Source organism: Phalacrocorax aristotelis, chromosome 12, assembly GCF_949628215.1.
Source record: "Phalacrocorax aristotelis chromosome 12, bGulAri2.1, whole genome shotgun sequence".
Classification (NCBI taxonomy): Eukaryota; Metazoa; Chordata; class Aves; order Suliformes; family Phalacrocoracidae; genus Phalacrocorax; species Phalacrocorax aristotelis.
Genome location: NC_134287.1, coordinates 15,488,793 through 15,499,251, shown reverse-complemented (window position 1 = coordinate 15,499,251; position 10,459 = coordinate 15,488,793). Strand labels below are relative to the sequence as shown.

General features: G+C 37.4%; 1 protein-coding gene across 1 annotated transcript in view; it reads left to right on the top strand.

The window, feature by feature from the left end:
* The first annotated feature begins 32 nt into the window (after nucleotides 1-32).
* Nucleotides 33-10,459, top strand: part of HSPA12A (heat shock protein family A (Hsp70) member 12A) — a 104,572-nt gene continuing 94,145 nt past the window's right edge. Inside the window, exons 1-2 of the mRNA XM_075108231.1 lie at nucleotides 33-167; nucleotides 4,281-4,328. The gene's annotated coding sequence lies outside the window, so the exon portion shown is untranslated. The remainder of the gene's footprint in view (nucleotides 168-4,280; nucleotides 4,329-10,459) is intronic.

Genomic DNA, 10,459 nt, shown 5'->3' with positions numbered 1-10,459 from the left:
GCTAACGATCATTCTGCCCCTGCTGCGTTGCTGAGCTGGGCTCGGTTGGAGAGCCGGGTCGGGGGGTGGGGGTGGTTTGGTTCGGTTTGGTTTTCTTAATGCCGTGCGGTGTTCCCGCTTTCCTCAGAGGCTGGTTATGGTCTTCCAAGTCAGAATGCCTGGAGCAGGTACTCTTTAGTTTTAAAAGTCTCTGAACAACAAAATTGTGTAAGATTATCGTCCTGAAAGAGAGACAGATTATGGTTTGCAAAATGTCTAGTGAGGATAACGCTGCAAAATGCCCCAGTAACTCTGCTGCGTTTAAAAGCCCTTTACTTTCAATGAAAAGAAACGTTTCACAACCTAAATGATCATTTCTAGCCTGCAATTTGCTACAAAAACTTTCACTTTGTTACACTGTTCATTGGTAATTTTGTTGAAGTAACTGAAAATGGAGATACTTAAAAAGCTGTTAGCTGCACACTTCCTCAGCTCTAAAATCAATATGTGTAGACCTTTGCTCATTGTATGTTCGCTTCTCTAGGTTGGGTGATAATGAAGAAAAATCCCTACTGAATCATTTTCTTTTCCTTTCACATCCTTCAGAAATAGTAAGGTACCTCTCTAGAGAGTTAAACCCTCTTTTTTTTTTTTTTTTTTTTTTTAAGCTGTTTCCTCAGAAGAAGTTTCTAAACTGACACTACCCCTTCCTTGAGGAGAGCGGGCAGCGAATATCTCATTAGATTTTTCCCGTTCAGGACAGGTTGGCTGCTCCTTTGGGAATGTTACGGCTCAGGAGGGGCTCGTGTGGTCGGCGGGCCAGGTGACAGTAGTGGAGTAGTCCCACATTAGTGTCACATGCACGTGCCTAGCCCAGAAAGCTCTGGTTTAATCAAATATTCCCAGAAGAACATACCTCTAGAGGTAACAGTGCTGGCGTGGTGTGCTGAGAATATCATCATATGCTAGACAATGCAACCTGATGCGAGAACTGTATTTTCTAATACATTTCAAGTGCCTCTGAGTCAGTTTCCTGCCTTCTGCCTTTTAAAGGGCCGGAATTAAATGCATAATGGAGAAACAGCTTCACGTATTGCTCTGTGGGTATTGATCAGTTGTCTGGGAAAAGAAACTTGTTGGCTTTGCCTTTAGGAAAGCTTAAGCAGATTGATACCTAGTTTATTTAATAACTGCACACTCTTATTTTAATAAACCCCTTGAAATACTAGTAAGGATTCCCCTCAAGTATTTATCATTTTTGATCAATGATAAATGATGTCATTTTGTCATTGAATCCAGTGAATCACAATCAAGTGAATGTCCTGTGAATTATCTGTTTGGCCATGCAATTTCCATTAACAGTAATAGTAGTTGTAAGCATGTAGGATGGCTTATCCTGTGATCCTACCTGTTATGAAGTAGTTAACTGATTAAGGTTAGGGTACTGCAAGCCACTTCATACCATCCATGAACTCTCTGCAACCCCATTATCTTCATTAGGCTTGTGTGGGTGTAATTAATTGGTGTTTAGTTAACAGTTGTGTTGAATGAAAAGAATTTAGTTCTATTTCTCTTAGTTTTATTGGCCCCATGGTGCTAACAGGCTAAAGTGTAATTAATAACTCTCTAATCAAAGTATATGTAGCAAGGCCCAAGGAACAAACCCAGTGAGGAAAAGCCTGTGATTAGTGTGACTCTGGCCTTCTAGAAATGACCGGGCACAAATGACACCCATTAGCAGTTCTTTTTTGTTTTTAAACAGTGAAGATATTTCATTTATATCAACATGTACATGTAAAATGTACAAAACCAGCTGTATAAGCTTGCAGTCATTACTTTGCTACGGGTGTCCAGTAACACCATATTTTGATGTCTTCTCAACAGATTTTCTCCCAAAATCTTTTTAGATCGTATAGTATTTTGGGTAGATAGAGAAATGGACCTTGTGTTTCTTCTGAGAGCAGCTGCACATAATTTTTTGTTCACCTCTTGCCTTTACTGTAACTCTAGTGCCAGTAAGTAAATTAAGATCAGCTGTTCCTCATTTATGATATTGTATTGTGTGCGCCTTCCTTTTTTTGCAAGATGCTTCATCTCTCACTTGAGTATTTATATGTGGTGCTAATCTGGGGCACTCTAAAACCAAGTAGAATACAGCATGCTTAAGTGTCACATAAAGCATTTACGTTTTGCTGTTCTAAAATGTTGCTTTAAAGATATAAACTTGTCCTGCCGATCAATTAAGATCATGGTCTCACTGCCATCTGTGTTCTTGTTGGGTTTCACAGAAGAGTATTGTGTGCTCATTCCTGCCGGGTATTCTTTGAAGTCAAGTCTGAGAACATAAAAACTGCATGACATTTCCAATAAAATCAGGATTACCTTTTTAGCTTGGCATTAGAAATACTCTTGTACAAGTACATTACTGGATTTGAAGCATTTTAATTTCCTAAATAAAAAAAGCTTTTTTTTTTTTTCTTTTTACACCAAACATGCTTCTGTAGTGTTTCTTTTCATTCTTAATATTCTGTATTCTGTAAAGGATAAACTCCAGTAACAAATCAAAGTAAAACTTTACATACAAGAGTAAACAAAAGCTTAGGTCCTGAGACTTGGCTGAACATAATGTGTAGATTGGGCTTTCACTGTGGATAAAAAAAACTTCCAGGAACTTGAGTAATATGTATACTGGGTATTAGGAACTTTCTAATAATTATGTAGGTCTTTTTTTTTTTTTCCCCCCTCTAGCATTATCATTTTAATTTCCAGAGTATTCATATGAGAGTTCATTTACCTTGAGTAATGATGCTCCACTCCAAAGGTTACTTCAAGTTGAGTGGATTTCAGTACTAACTTCTTTCTAAAGTTTGAGGATTCTTCCTGTGGGTCTTTTCAGCTCCTGCTGTGCAAGGGTGAGTGTAGCCTTCTCCAGAGGAGCTGCTGCACTAAAATGTGAGAACTGATAGGCTTTGATTCTAACTCTAAAGGTGAATTGGAAGACACAGTATTTAAAGACGTTTTTGAGCTGATTTTTGAATTTACAGAAGATTGACCTCACATTTTTGTGATATAACTGGTTTCTGCAGTGTGTAAACCTTTTTTTTAATGTAAAGCACAGGTTATCGGTGAACACTAGGTTTAGTCTCGGGTATCAGGAGTTTACTATGTGATTTCTTGATGCGTGCATTTGAAGTAACTGTTATGAGCTTTAAGGCATTATTGAAGCCTCCCTAGTTCAGGGACCCTGGCATGATGGATTATAGGGATTTTTGTCAGTGTATTGTCAACATCATACTCTGAAATGTTAGTACACTTACAAATACATGCAGAGTCCGAATGTTATCAGGCTTTGTGAAATTCATATTAAATATTTTCAATGACATGAAAATAAAAATTTGTGCTCATACATCAGCCACTGAATATGAGGCATTCATATAATTTCAAAGATAATGTAGCAACGTGGCCATAATATATTTGCAATTTATACAAACCAGCAATCAAACTCAGAGATGAACAGTGAGCTGGAAAAGTGGCAACATGTATTTGAGTTTTCTAGTTCTGAGGCAAGGTAGTTACCGTTAAAGAAAAACTTACCTTTTACATAAATCAGCAGAATTTATTCTTGTTCATCCTCTGGTTTTTTTTTGTGGTCAGAATGGTTTTCTTGATATTCTAGTTTGAACCTCCAGTTCAAACAGCAGACAGAAAAGGTAACATATTGGAAGGGAATTAATCTTTTCTACTTTACTGACCTGTTTGTTGAAATGAGACACTTTTCTGAAAAGAATTATTTGATATCTTTTTAAAGGTTCTGAGCACTAAAGCACCTTTTTTTTTTTTTTTTTTTTTTTTGTAAAAATATATATATCTTTCAATTCATTACTCTCACTATGGAGAATTTTGCAGAAGAGTTTTTAATCTATATTTTTTTAGCTTTACCCTTCAGGCTTTTTGTCTTCATCTCTCCTTTGATATTGGATTAGAAACCCCCTAAATTTGCTCAACTATTTGAGCAGCAGTACTTGCAGTTCCAAATACAGAAACTTTTGGAGCCATTGGAAGCAATCTGTAGGTTATCGGTTACTGGTTAGCAGATCAAAGGCTTACATGACAGAGAAGTTAAACCTGACCAGTCCAGATGAACGGGTAATCTGTAGGATACATGAAAAATAAGTTTGAAATCCAAGTTACTTACAAGTATGTAACAGTTGAAGCAATGAGTGAGAAATAGTGTTAACTGAGTTCTCTAGTCCTGTAACTTGCTGACAGATATTAAGAGAATCCTTTCTGTTTCTTTCTAGGAAAAGTGAAGTTGGTAGCTGAGGGGTTTTAGGAGTTCAAGTAAAAAGGTATTTTTTACATTACTCTTGAGAATTGGGGCTTTCCTGCATCCTGTGATTTTTTTGCTTAAACACATTTCTGGGGACAAACTGAGTATGGAAGAAAAGGAATAATGGCATTTTTTTTTCCCCCATGGTATATCTCCTGATTTTTACAACCTTAATCACTTGGGGCATGTCTTGAACTTTTAACCTTCTTTCCCCAGCACTGATGCTGTGAATAATGGACTCTCCTGCTTGACACATAACTAGATTGCAGTTCAAAGTGGATGTCACAAACACTATTGCACCATCTGGAGCAAAAGCTTGACTATCACTTCAGGATAAGCCCATAAGATCGTATGAATTTATAACTGACATAATTTTTCCCATTGCACTAACTTAGGTTTCCTTAATTAAAAAATATGTCATTTTTTCAAAAAGCTTTCTTCCTGTTACTGGTATTTTTTGCACAAACCCCCAAAATTTTCAGATCTTGTATGAAAGTTGTATTATATTTACAACCATTTTGATACTACTTTTTGCTAGATTTAAATAGTTCCCCTGAGGCTAGGGAAGTGCTGTGTGAATTGTGGACATAAAATTGTCTATTTTCTCTATTTCCATTGTTATCTTTAATAGTTTTCTTCAGTTCAAGGCTCACTTAAAAAAAAAAAAGGAAAAATTGCTCCTACCTATTCTTAAAAAATATGTACATTTATGAAGCTGGATGTGACTGTAAACTGAAAAGCTTTTCAGAATATGACTTCTAAAGAATAGATAATATTCACAGTTTCATATAAGATATTCAGCCATACGTTTGAATAATATCCAGCTGATGCAATGAAACATACCTTATTTTGAAGGAAAAGAATCTATTGACTGGCATTACTGCTTGGGGTGTATTCATCCACAAAATACTGTTTTTATAAATTCTGTATACTGATAGAATTGTATTATAACCTAGTTGTGTGGCTGGTCTCAAAGCAGCAGATTTTGAGTGAGCTTGAACACCTTTGACTTCCACTGAAAGGTGACGAGACTTGTAAATCCATAGCTTGAAATTAAATAGATCTATGAACATGAGGTCAGCCTGGTGGAACTTGCAGTGTTTTGGAAAAGATGTGACTATTGGGGAAATAGTCAGGGATGGTGCATTTGCAAAAGGGGATTAGTTCAGGTTTCAAATATCCCTGTTTTCTGAAATTAAGCAGTGGCTGATGCAGACATAGAGATAGTGACTGTTTCTAATACAAAACCTCCCTTCATTTCCTTCTTTAAACATTGAAAAACAAGTTTCAAGAATCCAATACATGTGGGCAAATGTTGAAATATTCTGGCTTTGAAAGTGATTTGGTTTTGGAAAACATTTTTGGTTCTATGTAATGATTGAGAAATATACAAAATAAGTAAGGTAATTAAGATGATGACATACAGAAGAAAATGCTGTTTAATATTAACCCAATGTTTCAGATCCTTAGAGCACAGGGATATGGCTTTCAAATGAGTTTTCACAAAACTTAATCTTTCTTTCTTGAAGCTATTCTATCATGTAAATTACAGAATCACAATCACTTAGGTTGGAAGCAACCTCTTGACATCTTCTCCATCTTCCCTGCTCAAGCATGCCCAGGACCATGTCTAGTCAGGTTTTGAATTTTGAAAGCAACATGAGGAGAGGAACAGACAGAATTTTTTGACAGAAAAACACTTAGAACTGGAAGAAGAAAGTGCATTTGCAATTGTATGTTTTGTGAAATATACCTAAAACAACGAGAAGGATGGTATGTAAAATTCATCAGGCTTCAGCCAGAAAGCAATCAGTACACCTAATGTGTCCAAACATCCATCATAAAAATCACCACTTTCCTCAAGAAAGAAAGAGGATGTATTTATTGTCAGCTGCTGATGTCTAGTAATCAAGCCAAGTGTAGTACCAAATATACACAACTGTATTTGTCAGAGTGTAAAACCTTAATTTTTTTTGACTGTGCCAGTTTATTAATACTCCGTTACTGGCTCCATTCACGGGGATGGAAGCAGTTCATCACGCACAACCTAGAACAACATTCTGGCAATGCAAAGCTGTGTAGACGTAAATAACACAAATTATTTTAAGAAGTTCTTACTATTGCTCTATTTTGAAGCTAAATGGTGTCCTAGCACTTACAAGCTTAAATCCACAAAGGGCTATTGGATCATCTGCTCTTGACCTCCTTTGTATACCAAACACTGCATTGTTTTTTGCATATGATCTACAAGTTGAAAGGTTTTTAGGCTTTAATTTGAGACGAATTGCTACCTGCTTGCAGCAGAATATCTTAATGAACAGCATAGCTCCTAATTAGAAATTTTGTGTTTTAATTCTACCCATATTCTGTGAGCATTGACTATGACATGCAAGAAAAAGACCACAGGAACATCTTAAATTCCCTGGCTACTCATAGAGCTTTTCTTTTGTGTTTCCTACTTATAAATGGTCATTTTTTCAGGAGAACCATGAAATGTTTGTGAAGCTACTGCAGTAGACTGCTTTTTAATGGAAGTTCACTCAAAGGCCGTGTTGTTTCAGGGCAAGCATCAGTAGCAATTACCACTTCCAGCTTTTCTCTAGAAGTGTGAGTTTTTGTCAAGGGCTCCAGAGTCAGACTGCTGGCCTAAGCTTCAGACACAAAGAGAGATCAGTTATTCTCCATTCCCTATGTCACAGTTCTTGATGTTCAAGTTTCAGATAGAATTTCCACTGTCTTTTTGATTATTTGTGGGACTGTGTATTTGAAAAAATTGAGCCTATAGCAATTATCGAGTTTTCAAACTATATTTGTGAAAACAGTAAGAGGAAATGGTATTTCACACATCTGCTGAATCCTTTTGCTTCACTGCTGTAAAACATTGTATCATCCAGCAAAAGCTTTAAAGTGATTCTGAAGAGGTATATAACGGAATTTAGAAATCACTGCTTACTTGGATACCTGTACCAGAATTCTTTCAGCCTCTCAGGGAGCGAGCCCTACTGCAGGTAGCTCTGTATAACAAAATGTGACCATGAAATTAGCTCTAAAATAGTAGTTCAGTTTCTGAAGTTCAGTGTATAAACAACCTGTGCATCTGGTTCTCTGCTTCATGTAACTGAACTAGTATAAGTCTGGTGCAATTATATTGCAAGATTGGCGCCTGGATATCTCCAGGTATCTTATCAGTCACACTAATTTGGGTGCTTGTAATCTTGTGATACTACATAAAACAGCCATCATGTAGTTGCCTATGTTGGAGTTCGCTACCAAAGAATAAGGAATTTCCCTGTGGTGGTTCCTCAGCAGCTCAACATATGAATAGCCTGTAGTGATCCAGATGCTGATCCAGCTCTCCATCCTTTTTGCAAAACTCTAAGAAGCTTCCAAAAGCTATTTATTCATTATGGAATTTGTGGTAAAAAGATTTGAGACTTATGACAGTTATTATTGCTGACACTGCATATGTAGTATAGAAAAAAATGTGATTCGGAAAATGATAAAGGATGAGGTTTTATGCAGTTTTTCTGATTTTGCTCTCGGTAAATTTTTACAAGTGTGGGCTTTTCTTGCTTATTTGTACCATCAGTCAAATAAATGGAGATCTTGATTTCATACAAAATCTCTAGAGCCTACACACTTTAGTGATAAAAAGCATGATGTCTTTGGGTGCACTCTTGAATTGTTCATCAGTGCGTAACGTCATGTGTTTGTTAAAAGTGACAGCATGTGTTTCAGCTAAAGAAATGAATTAAATACTGGCCCGACTATTTCAGTTATTTTAATTGCACTTAGATTCAGAGTGTGATAGTTACATGACCTTTTCTTAGTATAGCGTTTTTCTATCGGCTGTCACTTCATAAAGCTACAGAGCACAAAACATGGTCTTGTTTGAATATTTGGCAAGTCACTGTTGGTAGCAAGTGGCTAAATCAGATGGGCATTACACTCACAGAACTAATTCAAAACCTCCACCCACTTCTTCAAGCCATTCCAGGCTTTTCCACAGCATCTTCTGTGAAAAGACAATATTCTAAGATTAAAAATGAAATTGCATTTGTTTGGTTTCTAAGAAATGGAATAGGAAGTGGGGAAAATGCAAAAGAGGCAATTATATAATGTTATCCTGCAAAGCTGAAGTAAATTACATACAAAACCAAAGTAAATGAGAGAAATACTTCCTTATGTGAATTGGTGTGTGTGTTTATGTTGTTTAGCTGTTGTTAAAGTCATGAAAATATAAAATATGCTGAAAGTGGTGCTTATCAAGCAAGATCATGCAGAGAGCTGGCCACTGCAAACTTGCTATATATACACAGATACGTCCATATATAGGAGCTGCTTCTTTTTTTCCTCCTTGTTCTTGAACTTCACTAAGAGCTTTCAATTGCTCTGACATTTTCAGCCAAGGAAGTAATAGTTGTTGTTGAGCAGTATTCTACAGGCAATTATCTTATCTGATCGTTGGAGCAATCCCCACTAGAAAGGAACCAATACGATCAACTTAAACCATTACAGAAAGGCAAGAGAAACAGAGGGAGGAACAAACAGAGGAAAAAGGGGCTCATCTCATTAACGGGTGCCTGTGCTGCAGGGTTCAGAACAGCAGACAATGAAGTTAGCCTGTAAGACAAAGCTGTGGAGTTGCCTCCTGTAGCTGTTGACAGGTCTGAATCCTCTCTTCCAGAGCCTATTGTGGCTATAGTGCGAGGCACCTGCAGAAAATGTGCCAAAACTAGGCAGGGAGCATGAGCTTTTCAATAAGCTGTCACCTTCGCCCACCCCTCTAGTTCCCGGCGGGAGGGGAGAAGCCATGCTGAAGAACTGGACTGGAAAATAGTCACATGATGGGAAAAGGGGTCAGACATAGACACCTCACTGTTACCAACTTTCTGAGCCTTGTATGATTCAGCTTTTTGGGCAATTCCTAAAGAGCATTTATTCTTTTTGCTAAAACTGCTTTCAAGCTAATGACCTCTGATTATTGTTAGCAAATACATCTTTTTAATATTTATGGCTTCCTATTTCTGCTCTGGAAAGAAAGGTATGGATTTTATTTTCCTTAATTCACTGGTAAACAATGATTTGAATAGCGCCTAAGTTAGCTGCTCACTTGCTCTCACAGGTGAGTCAAAAGACCAAGCCAGGCTTCCTACATGGATTTCTAGACTTGGTACTGTGCTTTAAAAATCTATATTTAGACGACCAGGCTGTTTTAATGTTTCTGGAGTGTATTCAAAGGCTACACATACTCGTTTAAAAAGAGAATCAAGGCACTTGTTTGTGTATACATACACACACATACACAAAGAGGGTAAGAACTTACATAACGTAATCTACAGAACCCAAAGCATTTACACAGGAGAGGGTTTTCCCCATCCTGTGAACAGAGGGTCCTTGTGTGTGTAAGCATATTCATGTGTGCCATGTATGTGTGTAACATTCTTTTTGTTTTCTCTGCCTGTACAAATCTGGTTATTGTGTATGAATATTATTAGCGCAGAGCTTTTTTATTATTTAGACCTATTTGTACTAGGCATAGCACAAACACAAGATAGAAGTTTCTTGAAAAGAAACTCAACAGGTTAACAACGGTTGCATCTGCACTGTGGGGTAGAGGTATGTCCTGGTATAGCCTTATTCTGGCTTTTTGAATACAAACTTTGCTGCACCTCAGTCACAGAACTGATGATTTGTGAGGCATCTGATGTAGCCTGAAGGTATGGTCTTCTGGTTTTCCCTGTCAGGTGATGTATAGAAGTGCAGTGCTTCTCACTTTGTACTGAGGTCAGCGTTGAGGGGGAAGGTTGGCTTATTTAACAAATGGAATGAACAGGGCAATGCCAAGGGGATTTTTTTCCCCTAATATGGCATTTATGTGGCTTGGAAACAGTCAGGGACCAGAACCTCTGGGTATGCCAGTGTGTGAGAAAATGGCAACACTGTTATTTCAGTTTCTAATACGTGGGTCTGAGAGAGAGGATAACCTTCCATTGGCTGCAGAGCAAGTCTGATGAGTTGGGTTTTGAACCAACATCTTCATTCAGCACCTTCATCCCAAGCACGTTATGAGGAAGATCTGTTTTAATCTCTTATTACTTTTGTACTTGATTTTAGAAGGCATAAGTGATAGTCTGCACAGCTATGATG